A 20,886-nucleotide genomic window follows, 5' to 3' on the forward strand; every position below is an offset into this window, starting at 1 on the left:
TTCCTGGTTCCCATTCCTAAGAAATAGCTAGAATATCACCTCTGTTGTGTTAGCTGCAGCAATGGCTGCTCTCGTTTTGCCTCTTCATGTAGAAATGTCATGGTACTAGTCTGGAAGCAAGTGCTGTCCCCTTGTGGATGATAAGAAACAGTTTTATGGCTTGCTGTTGAACTGTTCGACATACTGAGTAGTTGACTGTATCAGTTAAGGTTCCTCATTGTCTAGCTGAAATGCATGCCTACCTCACTGAAATACTATTTCTCCTTCCCTTTTCTCTACATCTCTAAAGGACAGAAGCAGAAGTTAATTTTATGCCACCTTCAATAGATATCCTCCTGGAAAGAAAGTGAAAATGAGCTCATTTGAAGCTTAGATACTACTGGTCATGATGTCAGTTTATAGAAACTGTGCCATCTCAAACTCAACCAATGTGTTACAAGGCAAACGAATATTTGCACACTGAAATGTCTAGTTAGCTTTCATGAAAAAAAGACCAAATTTTTAGAAAGAGAGCCATAAAAGCTGATTTTAAAAATTTGCTATGTGTTCCTACACATATTTACTCTAAAGAAAGTCCCCAAAGGTAGCGTGCATAAGATTGCATCCTATTTCAGGTCGTGCAGTCGGTTAAACAAGGCACAGATTGTGGACCTCATTCATTTTTTTAAGTACATGTTTCCATATCCTTAGATTGCATTATCACTATCCTATTATCCTTGTTCCTAAATCGTAATCTATGTATATGTATGTATGTATGTATGTATGTATGTATGTATGTATGTATGTATGTATGTATAAATATTTTTTAGTAATATTCATTTCATTTAGTGTGCTTATGTCGTCAGACACATTCCAGCCAAAGATGGCTTCAAAATTGGAACTGGGCCACACCATGAAGTGCTTATGTCTTGTTTATTTCAGTGGTATTCAGACAGATTTAATTTTGTCTGGAATATGCATATTGTTAACTGCTGCCCTGATCTAGTTTCACTTCCTCCCAGCCCAACACAAAAATAAGTGTATGTCCACATCTCAGTGCATATACGGTTTGAAGAGATAGAATATTAAAAAGAAAAAGAAAAGCTGTGATTTTGTATTTAGAGAATACTAGTGGAAACATTGAAGATGAAACTCAAATACTTTGGCCACCTCATGAGAAAGAAGGACTCCCTGGAGAAGAGCCTAATGCTGGGAGTGATTGAGAGCAAAAGAAGAAGTGGACGACAGAGAATGAGGTAGCTGGATGGAGTCACTGAAGCAGTAGGTGCAAACTTAAATGGACTCCGGGGAATGGTAGAGATTAGGAAGGCCTGGAGGATCATTGTCCATGGGGTCGTGATGGGTTGGACACGGCTTCGCACCTAACAACAAGAAGTGGAAACATATTTATTTGAACTAAACTAGATTACTAGATTTTTATATGAGCCTCTTGTGGCACAGAGTGGTAAGGCAGCAGACATGCAGTCTGAAAGCTCTGCCCATGAGGCTGGGAGTTCAATCCCAGCAGCTGGCTCAAAGTTGACTCAGCCTTCCATCCTTCTGAGGTCGGTAAAATGAATACCCAGCTTGCTGGGGGGTAAATGATAATGACTGGGGAAGGCACTGGCAAACCACCCTGTATTGAATCTGCCATGAAAACGCTAGAGGGTGTCACCCCAAGGGTCAGACATGACTCGGTGCTTGCACAGGGGATACCTTTACCTTTTTAGATTTCTATATTTTGCTTAGTATCATTTGTGATTTGTTTAACTGGCAACCGTACTTATATAACCAAAGTATAGAAATGTATGACATCTTTCTGTCACATGCCACCTGAGTATCATGGTCCACATTTTAAAACTTGTATAGTAATAGAGACATAATATATGACTTGTAATATATAAAGAATTCTCTTTCTTCCATATAGATTAGTAAAATTAGCAGCCATGACTAAGCACGCCTGCCATTGATCCCATGGAGAGCATCCAGTTTGATGAGGCTGAGGGTGCTTGCTAGCACAATGGAATGACTGTGCTGCAGCATGAGGAGGGGGCAGGGTGTGGGTGCCTGTATAAGGCACCACGGTTGCCTGTCCACGCCATTGCTGGCTGAATAGCTTCCCTCCCGCCCACTGTTTATTTAGGATGTTTGGTCCATATCTCACATTATTACGTTGCAGTTTCGTTATATTTTAGCCACAGCTGCAGATCAGGCACATTAAGGAGCCTGTTGGCAGGGAGTCCAGTTTGCGTACTGGACTTCCTGGTGTTGGGGGTCTCCTTAATGAGACTGGCTGATGATTGGACATAGCCTACCTGGTTGGGGTTACCAAAATGATGTGAACACCCATTGACCTCAGCTCAAGTCGCCTCCCATACAGGGATTCCATGATGGGAAGGGCCTGCTCTCCTGGCTGGGATTGAAGTGGGTTTCAGGGTGTCTATGGACACTGGGATCAATGCAGCTGGATGGCTGTGAAGGTCAGGTTTCCTTTCCTGGTGCCCGGCCAACCCTCTGGTGGGAGGTTGTAATAAAGGCAGCAGCCATATTATTGCCAAAATGTTTTGAGTCACATCTTTATTGGACAAATGCCAGCTAGTCAGTGTATTCTGTGTTCAGATGGGATTGCCAGGTTCGTTTTTAATTCCACAACTGAGAAAAAATATTCCTGTAATTTGTTATGTTATTCATATTGTTTGAACAGACAAGATGTGACTTATGACTGGAACCTTCAAAAGATTAACATTCACAAAGCAAAAATTTTAAATTTTTCAAATAAATTATATGACCCAACTTTCTTATGTGTGCAAATTCCTAAGCAAAATACGCGATACCCTGGGATAGAAAAGACCATTTCCTACTATTACTCACCAACTGTGGTTGTCAGTATGTCACCTACTGGCAATTTCCCCACCAAAGGGAGCAAGACTGGTTTCATTCACAATCTCTGCCTCTCATGGTTGCTCTCACTCTGTGGAATGGACTTCCTGAAGACATGTGGTGGGACCATGATGCCAAGAAAGCCAAAGCCCTTTATTTGCAAGGGCTTTTAATGGGATACAGATTGTCGGTATCTCCTGGGGGAGGGGCACTAGTTAAGGGGCCTGGTTTTGTCATTTTGAAACCATATTTTTTAAATTTTGTTTCTTGAACCATCTTGAACCAAATATTCACACATACACACTTGTTTAACAGAAAGCAAAGAAAAGTTTCAGTTCTTATTTGGGAGTCCCTTCATAGGTGAACTGCCAAAGAAATGATTGAGTTTTAATGTTGATTAAACAAAATAAACAAAAATAATTTGATACACCCTACCTTTGCCAAATGTATAATAATAATGTATAGTACACACATGATATGCATTCACAGGGAGAAAAAGAAAGAGAGAGAATGTGTACTCACACATAGCTCCCTTTTCTAACCCATTTATTTGATCTGCCAGTCCTTGAAGGCAAATATATTAAAAACCTAGGCAACTGCAAAACGTTCATACCCACATGGTACCATTATAAGGTAATGTGATTGAATACATAGGGATGTCTAGGGGTTAATGATTAGAAGAGTAGAATCAGGCAGGACCTTATACCTGGGTCTATGACAATTGTAATTGAGCTGATTGATTACGACATCTTGACTATTGATTTAATCTGACTGCATTTCCCACTGGCTCCAGAGATGCTCACACATGAATCCTTAGCACTTGAACCTGGCTATTTCTTCTTATTCATTGCTTGGATATGAGTTGACAAAATATGCAGGCAAATATAGTGTTTTTTGCCCATTTCCCTACCCCATGCTTTTTTACTTCAGTGCCTCAGAAGGTGAACATGTTAAACTTTGAAGAAGACAATAGAGATGTGTTGTCAGATATATTCAGTCCAGAAGAATATTGATATTTTATTTATTTACTTTTATCCTGCCATTCCTCAAAATGGCACAGGGTGGCTTACAATAAAAAATTGAATACAAAGTATTTAAAAACAATACAGTTTTAAATTTAAAAATTTCGGGATATAGTCAATCTCCAGAGTTTTTAGGAATCCAGGGAAATGGGTCCTGAAAAATCCCTGAAATATTTGAGAGTAATTGTGAATATTGGGAGCTGGTGTTTTAAGACTCCCATGGCTGTTTTTTTTTTTATTATTACTGTGTTTCTATGTCTTCCCAGGGCTTGGCATTGGATTGCCACGTTGTTTTGATTTTGATTGTTGGTCTTGCTACATAATTTTTTTTCTCAAGTTGGTTTGTGTTTGGTTTGCAATGGATTCTCATGTTTGACATTTCCTAAGACTTGCAGGTTGAACATTGGATGGATTCTCTGATTTTACAATTTTTGTACTTGCAATAGCATTCCCATTTAGTTTGGTTTTACATTGCTTCGATTTCTCTGATTTAACATTTGTTGTGTTAGGATTGCTTCGTTTTTCTATGTTTCTGCTGGGATTCTCTGGTTCTATATTGGTTCTTTGGGCCTTTTGAATCTGTTTGCATTTGAAGGCTTTTGATTACTGCTTGCTTTGCTTTCTTGAGTGTTTGGTTACTGTTGGCTCTGAAGAGGATTTGACACTTTCTCTCCTTATAAGGAACAATGGTAGACGGTGGCGGGCACCTTGTTCAGGAGCCCATAGAACTGGAATTCGTTATCCAATTCTTTTCAATCTTGGGGACGGTTTAGTTGACTGGCACCAGCAATTACCCTGAATTAAAAAACAAAAATAAAACACGATTGCACCAGCCCCCAGGAAATATTTCTCATAGGTAATAATAGACCTGAATAATATCAGAATTCCCCCTCCCCCCAACCCCCCCCCCCCCCTGTGAATCTGAGTACTAAACCAGTATTTGGAAGCAGGAAAACTGTGAATACTGATGTCCACATCCAGATACCTGTATCCAAAAAACACCATCCTCCCCTCCCCTGAGGAACATATCCCTGAAATTGTGAAAGGGAGACAGAGTCATGCATACTGAGCCAGAAGATTTGGAAATTGGGTGGAGGGGAAAGCAACTTTGCAAGAAAAAAAATCTGAGATTCTGGTTAGCAGTTCACACAACTCAGATTGTGACTTACTGTGGGTTGTTGTTGTTATGTGCGAAGTCGTGTCCGACCCATCGCGACCCCATGGACAATGATCCTCCAGGCTAAGTGAGACAAGATGCTGGACTAGATGGACCATTTGTCTGATCCATCAGGGCTTTTCATATGTTATAAAGCTTGATACTCAATTGGCTGCAGCGGAACAGGGCATCTGAAGCAGCCAATCAGATGAGGACAGCTAGTTATTTTTCCCTGCTATTCTCTCTCACATTCAGCCTTCTAACTGCAGCTAACCCATGCTCCCTTCCTAGGCACCAAACAGTATTAACTGGTTACTATATATAAATTTGGGCTTGGGGAATCTTGGAAAGTGGCTCTGCTGAGACTCTCTTTTTCACCTGTTTCATACTGTTTTTGTAGATTGGCTGCCCCCATTAAAGAGGCCTGGTTGTTATAACTAGTTAGGCCACAAGTAGCTGGCAGTAATATAGCCAGTGGTACTGGATAAGTGCAGTTAAATGGCAAGCACCTTGAGATATCTGCATGATGGAGGGTGTGTCCAGACTGGTCAGCACATACCTTGTAGCTGGGCATGCTGTGAGGGCGTGCCCTTGGTTGCTAAGCAGCATCTTTGGAACCTTGTATTTGCCTTGGAGCACATCAGGGGAAAGGGATAAGGATGGGCACCTCTAGGCACATAGGATTATAAGCAAGGCTGGCAGAAATGCCAGTCAAGTTTAGAACCAGGGGGATCGGTCTCAAAGGTAGATCATGTGGGTTCCTAACACAGCCCGCCCTCAAAGTCATCAAAATACTGAAATCAATAGTGAGGTGGATCAGCCATTGACATGAGATGAACATAGTTACATAAAGAAATCATTTAAGCCCATACTTCATTGTCTCATGTCTTCATCTTAGGAACACCAGTACAAAAGTGTGTCATGTTCATTAAAAAATAGTGGTCAAGTTTATCATTCAAGATGGTGTTACAGATCATACCCTTGATGGACAAAGGAGCACAATGAAACACATAGAAAACTGCATTTGTGGAATTTTCAAAGCACACATGTCTTTAAGTGTAGCTAACAATGCCTTTCCTCTTTTTTATGTAGTACATCAGTATCCACTGGCTTTAGATACTGTGATAAATAGTATCTAGATAATGTGATAAATAATATTCAAAACATATACCAAACATAAAAAACCCGGTGCAGAAATGTACATGTACTGCTGCCATGCAATATAGCTGTTTCTGCCAGGATCCTTTTGTTCTCTCCCTCTCTTTCTTCTGCACACTCACCCAAACACAGACACACAGACACTTTTTAGGAAGTCTAGCACTATCTTTTCTGTAATGGATTTTAACTGGAGCACTTTATTAATTCCACATCACACAAATGTTTTAGTACTAAGCTGTAATATCGTTCCTATGAGGTGGGAGTCCAACTCATTCCAAAAAAGAAATAACAGTTTGCAAAGATTCTCATTTGCATTAGAATTGGCAATTTGGGGGTGGGGGTTTTGTAAGTTTTTTGTCTGTCTTTTTAAAATCAGAACAAAATACTGCAATCTTATAGCTGGAGAGAGTTTGTGTATACTGAGGAATCCTTTCCACTCATGAATTCAGGGGGGGGGGGAATGAAGAAGGCGTAGAATAAATTCAAAGTCTGTTAAAGAATTGCTGGCATTATTTCTCCTTACATCACGTGTGTGCCTGGCTTGTCTGCTCTTCCTTAAGCAGGAGATCGAGGAGGAAATTCTGTGCAGAGCCTGTTTTCACAACTGCATTTGAAGATCTGTCTTATTGATTAGGGGGAGAAAGGGGGTGGGAATAGAATGGTGAGGTGAGGGGAGGACCGTCAGACTACTGGCTTATTGCAGCTCAAGACATTTTCTTCCGGAAAGATGTCAAACAACTGAGATACTGCTACAGAGGAAGTAGAAAGGTGGAAAAATAAGAAGAGGGACTCCTTAGAAGAAATGAAGGCATTTCTTATGAGTATCTTGGGGGTGATTTTTTTTCCTGTCTTCTTCCAATATCTGACCTGCAGGGGCTGGAGTAACAGCGTCACGCAAATGCTGCAGTCCAGCAGGTCTGACAGAGGGTGGATGCTGGAGAGAGAGTTAATGCTAGTTATGAGTGTAGTGAAAATTCCAGCCGATGCCACCCCTCCAAATACAACTGCTCTGAGTCAGCATCTGTTGTTGTGCCTTGCCTTTTGTGTGTGTGTGTTTTCTGTGTGCATGTCTGCATGTCTGTCTGAGAGTGTGTAAGCGAGCATGTCTGTCTGAGTGTGTGCGCGCGCATATGCATGGGAGGTAAAACCCAGTCAGTCAGTGAGAAGCAAAGGTACGTTGGAGAGCAACTAAAATCTGACTGATTTCCATCTACTGAGCATCAGATGTATTCCCTAAGGAGGATGGGTCTATGTGATGGGGGGGGGGGGAAAGTGTAATTATGTTAATGTCATATTTATGGAGGGACTCTATTTTTCCTCATAATTATTGGTTTGAAGGCTATGATCAAATTGCTTTGGAAAACCATATTGCAATTATAATAAAAAGCATTATATATATATATATATATAAATCTGTATATGTGTGTATGTTTGTATATGGTTAAAATGTTTTTGAAATTATGGTGCTGAGAAGGATTTGCTTTAACTATTCTGTGCCAGAGGCAAAGTAGTTTTAACTATACTACAGGATAAATGACAAAAGGAAAGATTTTATTGTAACATTATATTTTTACACAAACTAGATAAAATAATTGGAAACATACAGAAGTAACATTGTGCTGAAATTGGGAGGGGCAAGGAATTATGGAACCACATTAAGGGGGAGGGGAATTAGTAAATATTTTCTTTCGGTTTTCTTCAATGTAGCATGTCAAGCAGAGATTAATTTGTCCTACTACTTGAGATTCTAAATTTATTACTACTGTTATTTCTCTCTCCTTTTTCTTTTAAAGCTGAACTGCATCATGAAGAAAGGAACGGATGAGTTACATACACCCTATTCTACTTCAGTAGCCAGGACCTTTGTGGCTGCTCATTCTTTGGCTCTGGATTCCTTAATCGAACATCATGGATCTGTTCTTACAGTAGACATTCCTATTCCCTAAACAAGACTAAAATACCTGAGGAGAAAAGTCTGAATCTTTTCAGGATTATGGCCATATCATTCAAAACCTTTGACTTTTAAAAACAAAACAATTTGGAGAAAAATCCATTTTCTTTACAAAGACTATATTCAGGTGTGTGGTTCAACTGATCTGGCACAAGTTGCTGCAAGTCATTGTGTTCTGCAGTTTAGAAAATGAGAAGGCAGAAGCTTTTTCATGTTAGTTGACAAAGATATATAGGAACAAAGGGGAAATAAATCCTGAAATTATGCCTAGAAGACATTCTTGCTCTAGAATGGCATTAAATGCCAAGTATGTCAGGGCCCACTGTTACAATGGTACGGGATATGTATTGTCAAACTATTTAATCTTTGTCTAAATCACAAAAAAGTAATGGAAGGAACCATGTAGAAGTCTGTGTGAAGCAGATTTTAACCTTTTTTTTAGCCTCCTCCTCTTCTTCTTTTGCATGCACAACTTTGACAGTGCTACAGACTAGAGGGTTTTAAAAAAAAGTGATGTCTCACATGCTTCTGAAAGTCTACTTTGACAGTTTTATGCTGCGTATTCATGCTATATCATCCAAAGTTACAAACAGATATATTTATAAAACAACCAGCAAAAGTTTTGCCAAATGAATATTCTCATTACTAAGATTCGAATTAATTGAAGAAGAATTCGACTGGATCTTATCAGACTTTTCCTAGTCCCTGAGACCCTAACTTGTGAGGTTTATTAGCAACAATCACAAGTCAGGCTCTTGGGACCTAGGCGGAGGGGAACCAGCAGCTTTGGACTTTATTGATTAATTTATCTGCAATATTATTAGCACAAACTGACATTTCCTTTTGGGGTAGGCATGTGAAATGAAATTTGGATGTTGGGGCCTCTAACTACATTCAACATGCACTGTGCACCATATTTTCTACAGTTTTAAATATTCACATAGCTTCATGTTCTGTCACTCTGTACTGTTTATATTTTCCGAAGTGTTAACTGCTGAAGAAGAAAGGAATACCATTGTTAGATGAGGATACTATGCCATTTCTAAAGTGATAGTGAGGCCTACCAAATATCTATTTCTCCTGACCATAGAGTTTTGATATAAGCCTATAAGAAATTTTATTTTGTCATTTTGTCACAGTATTTCAAGTGTAAAGGTTATAACTTTTCTGTTTATAGCTAGCTTTACAACATATCATCACAATACTACTGTTACTTAAAATAATTCTAATTCAAACATAACATAAAGTTACAGTAAAATGCATTTTAGTCCAAAATATCTCACCCAACCTCCAGTATAGATTGCTTTCACATCATTGCCACTTGTTGTTTTATGCATCAGTTATTACTCATAAAAAATAAACTGTCTTTTATATCATGATAAACCACCGGAGAATTCATGATTATTATTAATAATAATAATAATAATAATAATAATAATAATAATAATTTATATAAAGATGCAGGTATTCTACATTTCAATTAGACTTGAAGTGCTCAGACTTTACTGAGTGTCTCTCTTAATAGAAGACTGTCTACTGTGCCCTTCTCATGCATTGTTTCAGCTGTGTGCTGCATCACTTTCCCCTTCGTCTGTTGTGAAAAATTCAAACTTTGCAAAGTGAAACAAAGGCTTTGCACATCTCAAATATTCCAACAATTCTCTGTTTTAGATGCTATTTTGGCTTCAGATGATCTTTTCCACACATGTGGGAGGAACTTTTGTACTGTCAGCATTGAGTCTGTCATTACAATGCATTTTTATTACACTGTAGAATAATTCAGGGACCTTTTTGGCAAGGGTATAGCACACTGAAAGACAATAATAAACCTTGGTGAATTAATTTTATCATAGGCTCATGTCTTGTGATCCAACTGTAATCTGTAACCAAGTGGTTTATAGTGCTGGAGTCAAAAATCATTTAATCAGATAAAATATGCAGTATTCATCTACATATGCAAGTTGCTCTCAGGCCAGATAATAAGAAAGTACTAGTTATCTGAATAAAAACTGTGCTCATAATTAGTAGTTTGACTTTCTCATAGAGACACAAGGCTGATTACAATTTTAAAGAAAATGCAGAGTTGTATACATACAATGCAATATAGTGGGAATACAAAATTAGTAGAGCCTCTTGTGGCGCAGAGTGGTATGGCAGCAGACATGCAGTCTGAAAGCTCTGCCCATGAGGCTAGGAGTTCAATCCCAGCAGTCGGCTCAAGGTTGACTCAGCCTTCCATCCTTCCGAGGTCGGTAAAATGAGTACCCAGCTTGCTGGGGGTTAAACAGTAATGACTGGGGAAGGCACTGGCAAACCACCCCATATTGAGTCTGCCATGAAAACGCTAGAGGGCGTCACCCCAAGGGTCAGACATGACTCGGTGCTTGCACAGGGGATACCTTTACCTTTACAAAATTAGAATAGTGACCTAAACAATATGAAATACATACAATAAACATACTATAATACATATACTATTAATCATATCATAGATACAATTAAAGAACATAACTTTTGTTGTATGCCTGGGGAGCCCCCAAATGTATAGCCCTACTTCCTCATCCGTGGGTAGCCAGGAGTCATTGACTTCAGTAGATTTGAAAGGGTGTAACTTTGATTAGGATGGCACTGTGAATGGCTTTCCCCATTCATGCAAAACCCCAGAATTTTTCTGTTGCTTACCATGGTGATGAAGGGGATTCATGTGATTCTGAAACAATATGTCTTTGTCTCAAGGAATACAGGAGACAGACATGTAGTGAAAATATCCATTAGCTTTATTGGGAATAGTAGTAGTTATTCTTTCTGTAACTAAATCCAAATGAAGATCTGTTTAAAGATTTTTTTGGAAAGCTTTAATAATTGTGTTTATACTGTTTTATATTAATCTTACTTTTAAATGGTATACTGATTGTTTTAATGTGGCCTGCCTTGGATAACAACTGTATTGTTTCTAGAGATATTTAAAATAAATAAAGTAGTTATTTAGACTGCTCTAAAGTGTAGATAATCCAGATTGCACTATATTTTGGCATAATGTACTCAAGGTATGTAGTAAAGGGGAAAAGTAGATACTTTGCATCTACAGGAGATGTAACTAAGGAACCTGATTGAGAATAGCAACCTGTCACTCCAGTCCAGTATTATATGGCTATCTAGACACATTTAGAATTCCCTTTGAACAAAGATTAACATTTATATATTGTCTTATGCAAGAGTATGCTTCAGTTAGAATACATGGATATGGTACTTAAGAGCTGTGGGTACTCATTAGGGTACCCACTTATACTGAACTGCCTGTGTGCCAGTGGAACAGGCTTTCTCGCGAGGTGGTGAGTTCTCCATCTTTGGAAATTTTTAAATAGAGGCTAGATAGCCATCTGACGGAGAGGCTGATTCTGTGAAGGCTCAAGGGGGTGGCAGGTTACAGTAGATGAGTGATAGGGATGTGAGTGTCCTGCATAGTGCAGGGGGTTGGACTAGATGACCCATGAGGTCCCTTCCAACTCTATTTTAAAAAGTAATTGTACTTGCTACAACTACTACAAAGGTTTTTGAACAACCATTTCCCTTGCACACCTCATGGCCCTATGCTTCTAGCAAAATTGATACCTGATACTTGTTACTGTACGGTAATGACTGGGGAAGGGAATGGCAAACCAACCTGTATTGAGTCAGCCAAGAAAATGCTAGAGGGCATCACCCCAAGGGTCAGACATGACTCGGTGCTTGCACAGGGGATACCTTTAACTTTACCTTTACTTGTTACTGTATCTTTCATCAATGCAGAAAAGGAAGAAATTGTCACACCTGTTGGTTTTTTCTTCCTTGTGCTCCCTTGTGGCATCTGTGTGTCTTTATTGTTGCTACTGACTGAGGCAACTACTGTAGAATAAACAAAAAGAAGAAGAAAGAACCTGGTGTGGCAAACTCTTTGTTTCTTCTGGCAAATGGTTCTGGGCATATGTGGTGGCTCGGGAAATGTTTCACACCACAAGCACTGAGAACATGGACACAGGCAAAGGCAGGAAAGGGCTTCTTTATTTGCACAGTCTGCAGTGGCTGTTGGAGTGGAGGGGAAATGAAATGAAACCCAGTTTTAAGGAACATTATTTTGAATTAATTATGGATTTCTCCAGGAGACAGGTTTCTTGGATTTCTCTGCAGCTCTGAATTGTGTGGCATAGAGGAAACATTCAAAAGCTTCCTTTTCCTTCTCACATTCAACTCAAGATGTTATAGCAATCATGTTAACTCAGGCAGTGCTCCCTTATACCAACAAGAAGACCTGTTGCCATTAATGCAAGCCATGTCTTACATAAAACAGTTTGCTGGTAAATGAGATGGACTTTTATTGGCTGATCAATATATCACAGGGGAAATGTGTGAGTGTTCACTGTACATTTTTTTTCCTGTCATGGTATAATACTTTTGAAATGCTGTAAAATATGTCGTATAATAAGCTCATACTACAGCAAAAGGATTTTAAAAAAAAGCTGGAACCTCTAGCAACACTGAGGGAGAGAGACAAAGTGATGTGTGGTGCATACAAAAAAGGAGCGATATTAACAATTCGATGAATTCTTAGCTGGTAGACCAGATTGAGCCAGACGCATACATTAGTGGCTGTCTGCTGCTGATGTGAGCCCTGTTCAGTGCAGTGGAAATGAAGGATCACCCAGTCTTTGACACCAGCTTATTTGTACATTTTAATTTTAAAAAGGGGGGAAAACCCACAGTTCTACATAAATACGTTAACTCTTGCGGGATTTCCTTTTCCTCCCTCATGTTCTTAATACTTGCTAATTTCTTGTCAAGTTGGAATACTGTTTAATAGTTTCACAATAAACATCAGTCAGTAACTGACAAAAAATATTAGCTGTTGTTTGTCTGTTATCACACAATAGGATTAGTTGTTGTAATGTTGTAATGTGTTTTAACTTGAAAATGCCATAAGAGGAATCTGTTTTCAAATGTATATATTTCCAAACTTAAATGGACTTTTGAGGAATGGTAGAGGACAGGAAGGCTCGGAGGATAATTGTCCATGGGGTCGCGATGGGTCGGACACGACTTCGCACCCAATAGCAACATATTTCCAAATGTCATTCAAGCCAACACATCTCATTCATCATCATTCCATATTATAAAATGATGTATAGATTCTGCTAAAGAGAATGCTGTTCAAGGCTTTTCATTGGCCTCGGTAGCATTAAGGTATAATGATACTACAAGTAATTAGGGTGATTCCATATACATCAACAGGGTCACCTGTTTAATATGATGTAGATGTCAAATAAGATATATGCCATAAGAATTGATTTGAATCAGGCAAAATACAGATCAAGTTAAGCAAGATGAAATCAAATTCAATGAGACTGATCGAAGCATAAGTTCAACTTGACCATTTAAAGCAATAGAACTTAGCAGCGCTTAAATTTTTCTGGACTGTATTATTAACCTCAAAGTGAGCCCAAAGTGTTCTTAGAGCTACCACTGGCCTCAGATACAAGTTCCCTTGGGGAAATGAATAACTTGGGAGGCCCGCTTCTATGATATACCATAGCAATTGAATCCCCTCTGAACTCCCTCTCCTTCCCAAATTCAACCCAACCCAGGTACCACCCCCAAATCTTTAGAGATTTCTGAAGCTGGAGTTGGGAACCCTGATTGTGCCTGTCTTCATGAATCACAGAGCTGTGTAATTTTAATGTGCCTGCTTCCTATGGTATATGAGTGTAGCCAGTGATTGTGGAAGGAGTGACTGATATAGATAACTCCATGCTGTTGCAGTGGGGCAAGATGCCCCACCATTCCCCATGTACGCATGGGGGCGTGGCATGCAGGGCTGCCCTGGCATAGCGCGCGTACGCAAGTGTTGCGCCAGAGCCAGGAGGCCTGGGATGCTGCTGGCCATGGTAAGTGGCAGCGGCCAGGGGGGAGGTGGGGAAGGGCTGTGAAGGAGTGGGACACTGGGCCCTCTCCATATTCTATGGCAGGGGCAGGGGGCTGCCCCAGCCAGCTCTGCGGAGCCCACAAGGGCATGTAGTGTCCCTGTAGGGACACCGTAGGTTGGGGCTGGGCGGGCTGAAAGGCCTGGTGCTGTCCATTATGCACAGTGCCAGCCCGCCTCAGCCCTTGCCACCGCCCGGCGCATCCAGGAAGCTGTGGAAGTTCCCGTGTTTGCATAACGTGAGCCTTCCGTAGCCCTGGGCCGGGACACGACCACGCTGGCAGCAGCGGCAAGCATTATCGGGGATTTTCCCCGGGGCACTGCCACCGCCAGCCCGGGCATTCTGCCCCATGCATAAATAGTCCATAAACGGCATAGATAACAGCCCAGCCAAAGTGTCTGTTTTACTTCCTAGTGCTTGTGTCACATTTTCATTCATCTGATACAATCTACTACTAACATTTATTTAATGACAAAAATCTACCACATCATTAACTAATTCTACAAGGTTTTAGCACTTTGATATAACACACCAAAGATCTTATAAAAGTATAAATAAAAGTTACAAAAAGGAGAACTGAGACTAGGAATGAGTTAACTGTTTGATCAACTAATTAACACCTCTTTCTCTTTAGCACAGGTTTCCTTGAGGCTTCCCAGCACTTGGACATCCCACTCTGGCTCCAACTTTGGAGCTGTAATTTAGACACTTTACATTCCTTATGGACTGAATAGCAAAATATGCTAAGATATGATGATATGCAGCATGCAGGATCAGGCACTAATGCCCAATTCTGCAACAGTTGCCTCAACAAGCCCTGGGCTTGAACAGGTCACAGTGTCCTGTTTGGTTATCCTGTCCCTTTGCCCTGATTGTAGACCCACAGCAGGCAGAGGTAGTCAAAATATTGTTCCAAAGTCCAGATACCAGTTAGACCACACTCAGAGTTTCAAGTCCAAAGGAAAATCCAAAAGCAGAATTCTTGAGTGCAGGCCAGCGTCAGAGACAATAATACAGGCTACAAAGTCAAAAACAGACATATTACTTCCATACAGCTATGTTGGCTGCTTTTAAACATCATTCTTAGCACCTGTCAGCCATCTCAACCCTGCTTCTGCAAACACTCCTCATCACTGATGTGGAGCCAAAATGTCTTGCAGTTCCCTCCTTATCTTTCTCATACCTTGTTCCTAATGATAGGGCAGATGACTCTCAGTTGCCAACTCAGGGTTGAGGGGCTGAGTACTGATATTTGGCTGTGGATTTATGTCTGGCATCCAAGATCCTGTCTCCTCCAATAAGATCTCTATTACTGGATGTGGGTTTGGGTCAGGTCTGCTGGCTGCCTCTTCCTCACAAGTATCCTCTGCATCACTTTGCTCCATCACTTTGCTCTGGCCATCTAAAGATACCTTAGGGTTCCTGCCAACATGCATCACAAAATAATTGTAATTGGCAACTCCCACCCCAACCAGGTCTATTTATACTACTCCACACATAAGGGCTCTTTCTTTCCACAGCCAGTTAGAGAAAAACCTAGAAAATTCATGTTTGGTCCCCTGTACGATACTAGCCACACTAGTTTTAATGCATCTAAATAAACAGCAAGCCTATGGAAGACCTTTTATAATGTGTTTCAGTGGTTTAGATACAGTCCTTTGTTGAATCAATATAATTATATGTGCGCTCTTGTAAGAGGCTAAGGGTGATTTGTTGGGTGGGCATTCATCAACATCCCCAGATTCTTTGGTTACATGTGGTGGAGTGATTCAAGCAGAGTGGGATGAAGTTAAATCTAGCTAAGATGGGGATCCTCTGGCTTGGTTGATGTATAGGGGAGAAGTAGTGCAACTCCCAGCCTTTAATCGAGTTGATTTAACACCTTCAACCATGGTCAGCTGTTACGCCAAATGCGTGTCTGTAAGGACACGTGTCTAAATTTAGTTGTTCAGCTAGTAGAGCCAGCAAGAGGCAGCGTGGCGTAACGTGGGACCTTGTATTGCACAGTTTACTGGGTAATTATGTCACTGAGATAGCCTTGCAAAGCATAATGGGAGAGCAACTAAAACCCACTTCTGGCTCTCAAGCAGGACTTGGAGTTAGGCTTCCCCCAACCTACTTGCTTGCAAACAAAAGAGGAGTTTGTCAGCACACCTGGCAAGTACAGAGAGACAAAGACAGCCCACATAACACAGCAGCCTAGGTATAATCCTGGATGCCTCCTTATCTATGGAGGCCCAGGTCACAACTGTTGATTACAGGTGTTCTATCACCTTTACCAGGTGTGACTACTGGCACCTTACCTTTCAACACCAGTTGTAGTCACTGTGATCCATGGAACAGTCACCTCCAGCCTAGACTTCTGTAACTTGCTCTACACAGAGTTACTCTTGAAAAGACTCTAGAACAGGCTTCCTCGTCTGGTGATATAACTATATGTGGTCATGCTAGCCCACCCACCCCTCCCGAAATGGCCAATGATAGGCCTGGAGGGGATGAGAAGAGTATGGGCCGTGGGTGGCTGTTTACACAATTATGCTTCCCAACCATATTCTGCATGATTGCATCACTTCTAAGGTTTCTGGAAGCCTGAAGAATGTTTTAGGAGTTTCTCAAAAAAAGTTGAGAAAAGCTACTCTAGAAACTCCAACTGGCCCAGAATGTAGCAACTTGGAAAGCACATATTACAGCTGCACTGGTTCCAGATTGGAGACTAAATCATATTCAAGGTTCTGATTCTTCACTGTGCCTCCAGAAGATCAAGAGATCAGAATCTGCTCAGGGTCTTCAGCCCCTACGTGGTAAGACTGGTCTGGTGAAATGCTCTACCTAGTGAGATCAAGGCTCTCCAGGACCTTAAGAAGTTCTGAAGGATCTGTAAGGTAGAGCTGTTCTGCTAGGTCTAGGGATGAGGCCAGGAATAACATCATGAAAATGCTGGCCTCCCTGCTCTGCCAACCCCTCAGAAGATCTGAATTTTAAAAATGGTGTTTTTGCTATAATTTTAATAATGATAGCAATTGTTAAAACCTAATTACTTTGTTAAATTGTATAATTTGTTTTATACATATTATATTTATATTGCTTTATTTGATGCTACCCACCCAGAGTCAACCAAGAAAGACAGGATACAAGAATAAATGTATTATTATTTCCCTACTACTTTCCACTTTAACCTTTTTGCTAAATTCTGTGTTGCTCCTGAGGGTGCAAGTAGGGGTGACGTAAATGCAGTATGGAAAGGGAAATGTAAAGGATGTATTGTAGTTCTTTGGATCCAATATATCTTAACGTGATTGTTCAGAATCATTGCATTCATTATTAAAATGTTTTTCCCTATAGCTTAAAAGGTGAAATATGACAATTTGCATAATTAAGGGACATTGGGCACATTCACATACACTAAATTATGTATTTCAGTCCAATTGCAATATACTTTGCAGCTGATTTGATGTGTGAAATGGCAAAATCCACTTGCAAACTCTTACTGAAGTGGACTGAAACTGCATTATTTAGCATGGCTGCAAAAACACATTGATCCAGCTTTTTAACTTTTTCCTATATTTGTTCTGAACCTTGTTCCAAATGTAAAATCTATGCAATAAAGGTGTCTTGGGTCTTGACTCTAAGTTCATGGATGCTCGCCCACCAGTATTTGAATCAGTTCACACTCAAGTATTTTAATGCAATAAGTTTGTGGATCGGTTTGTTAGTTTTGTTGGGTATTGTACTTTCACATTCCTTTATGACAAAATAGACAAAAAAGACAAAATTAACCTTCAGAAATTTCAATCCAGTTAAAATAAATTTAAAATAAACTTGACCTAGGAAGATATACTGATAATCTGTACAACCCATTTGATTAGTGACTTGCATGGATTTTGTCATAATGCAATGTTCTGATGAAGTGTATAACAAAATTCCTTTAATCGCGTTCTAAAGACTGAAAGGATTGCATGGTGTTGGTTCAGTCAGTGAACAGGAAAGCAGTTCTATTATAATGATTTAATTCTATTTACCTTATAGGGATCCCTAGTGCTAATCAAAACTCAGTATGTGTCTAAGTATATTGTCTCTAGTCTTCCTCACAGATGGACTAGGCTTAGGATTTGCACATTTTCTTCAGGGAGGTTTCTTATCTAGACAGAATTTTGTTGGGGATTACGCCACAATCTGCTCCCCATCCCCTCCTCCCTCACATGTAGGCTTTTCAACTTCTTCAAAGAACTGGAAGAAAGTAGATTCTTTTATTAATGGCAGAAAACAAACCGACTGCTGGACTTCCGTGCCAAGACTCACATAATGCAGAAGGGTGGGAATTGTAACAAAGAAGCCCTGAATGCACTAAAACATATAGTGAAACCCTATTTGAATTCACTTGTGAGGCTTAAAGTATACAATGAGAAGAAAATTGAAAGTAGGTCTTTAAAAAGGACATAAAGGAAAATGCACTTCATTTAAGGGAGCATTTCCTTTAACAGGTCGGCTGAGGGATTGTATTTCAAATATCTACAATATATCCAACAAGAATGTTTGGTTTTTGTTTTGTTTTTGAAAAGCATAATAAATTAGAGAACAATATAAAAAAATCTCCATGGACAGGAAATGAGACTGAGAGTCCTCCAGATATCCAGTATATATTTGAGACACATAACAGGTGTTCATTTTCACATTACTGCTGCAACATGTAAATTAATGCTTGGGAGATATGCATATTTTATGTTGGAGAATGTCTCACTTTATCTAGGTACTCTAGAATATGAAAGTATTTTAACTTATAAAGGTGTATTTGTTTGGCATTAAACCTTCATTTGAATGCCAAGTTTGTTTTCTGCTGTTTTGAATCTTATTGGTGGAATGTATTATTCAGTACTGTATAAACGATGAATAGATCATTTAAACATATTTAATATGCAATGATTTTCATGTAACAAACTACATCTATAAACTTTGTACCTGGTTTCTCCTTTTCCCCCCTTTCCTCAGATAAATGTAACCTTCCAGATAATTCATGGAATATCATATATATCTAGTTTACACAACTCTCTTTAGACTTTTTGAAAAATTTGGATAAAGTTTTGGTTTGAATAAATCAAATTATCAAGTTGCAAGTGCTTTCACATCTAATTCTGTTTTAAGAAAGAACTATCAATGAACCAGGGCTATGCAGTATAGACTCATGCCTTATTCAGCAAATAAAGGCCAAACTGCAGGTTTCATTGGCTTTAATAATATATATTATTTAACCTAAAACATCAGCCTAGGTGGGTCCACTGTGATGTGCTATATGTAATTTCTTTATCAATGACATTACATTCTACATTAAAACTATAAAATTAAATATGAACCAAACCTGGGTGGGTTATGCATTCATAGGTGTTAATTGTCATCAGATCACTGGTGCCATTAAATCACCCCTTTTAAAAATATTCTGCACTTGAGAGAGCTTTCCTCAAGTGGAAGAGTACTTCATCCATTGCTCTTGGACCACATTGGTAGGCTGCGGTCAGCAGCAATGTCACCTGACCAATACATGCTGCTGGCAGAGCCTCATGGGAATTGTAGTTCACAGGCTTTCTATTCAGCCATTGGAGTAAGACAGCAGAAAATGCCATGAAGGGTGAGCACAATGCATAATAAAAAAAATACTCTGATGCCTCTTCCATGGCGAAACCATCGGCACATGCAGAATCAAAAACTTACATGTCTTTTTTTGCAGACTTTTTGTGAGTTTTCCTGATTTGCATATCCGACCCTGGTTTTCCCAGGCATGCCCAATCCTATCACATCTCTGAAGTTAAGCATGGTCACCCCTGGCTAGCACTCAGAAAGGTAACCTCCAAGGAATACCAAGATCATGACATGGGAGCAGGCAATAGCAAACCACCTCCAAATGTCTCTTGTATGGTAGCCAGACAGTCTTCGAATCTTCTGGCTATACAAAACACATGCTATCTAGACAGACGGACGGACAGACGGACGATAGATAGATAGATAGATAGATAGATAGATAGATAGATAGATAGATAGATAGATAGATAGATAGATAGATAGATAGATACATACATACATACATACATACATACATACATACATACATACATACATACATACATACATACATACATACAATGGGAGACATTTGGGCTAGGAATGGAACCAACAAACTTCTAGATTCAATTTACACTTAGAAAAAAAAGCAAAATAAAAAATGGAGTTGAAATTGGGATGCAAAATTTGGCAGCAATCTGAGATGTGTTAATTGGAAAATATCCACAGCTTAATGAGAAATTATTATATATTGGCAACAGTTTGGAGTAAAGTGTATGCCTCTTTGAGGGCTAGCATCAGAAGATTCTGATCTGAAAAGTTGTCCTTCAATCTCATATAGTATCTTAATTATCACAATTTGCCTAGGCCAATCAAACTAACTTACCTTTGTTGCTTTTTATTGTTCCAGAAGAAAAGAGCAAGAGTTCAGTAGTCCCTCAAAGATTAAATTAGTACCTTAAAGACAAAATTTGTGGCAGGGTAAGAGCTTTCATGAGTCACGAAAGCTCATAACTTGTTGCAAATTTTGTTAGTTTTTAAGATGCTACTGGATGTTTGCTCTTTTATACTGCTACAGACAAACATGGCTGCTCATATTGTTCCAGAATTCTTTCCTCTTACTTGTGGCTGTTTAATGAGCTATCCTTTAACATCTGAAGAAACTTGAATCTTATTATTATGGAGCAAGGTGTGTGAGAAATGACAAAAAGTCATTTTGTTAAATACATATCAAAA

At 39.5% G+C, this 20,886-nt stretch overlaps 1 protein-coding gene across 10 annotated transcripts in view; it reads left to right on the top strand.

Moving 5' to 3' along the window:
• Positions 1 to 20,886, top strand: part of LOC143839837 (uncharacterized) — a 298,170-nt gene that overhangs the window by 270,408 nt on the left and 6,876 nt on the right. For 8 of the 10 annotated variants that reach the window (XR_013231895.1, XR_013231890.1, XR_013231897.1 and 5 more), the window contains one exon: positions 7,989 to 19,211. The exons of 1 other annotated variant lie outside the window; for it this stretch is intronic. The gene's annotated coding sequence lies outside the window, so the exon portion shown is untranslated. Of the gene's footprint in view, positions 1 to 7,988; positions 19,212 to 20,886 lie in introns of those variants that run through there. One more of the 10 variants, XR_013231893.1, reaches the window with a different exon arrangement.

Source organism: Paroedura picta, chromosome 6 (genome assembly GCF_049243985.1).
Source record: "Paroedura picta isolate Pp20150507F chromosome 6, Ppicta_v3.0, whole genome shotgun sequence".
NCBI lineage: Eukaryota > Metazoa > Chordata > Lepidosauria > Squamata > Gekkonidae > Paroedura > Paroedura picta.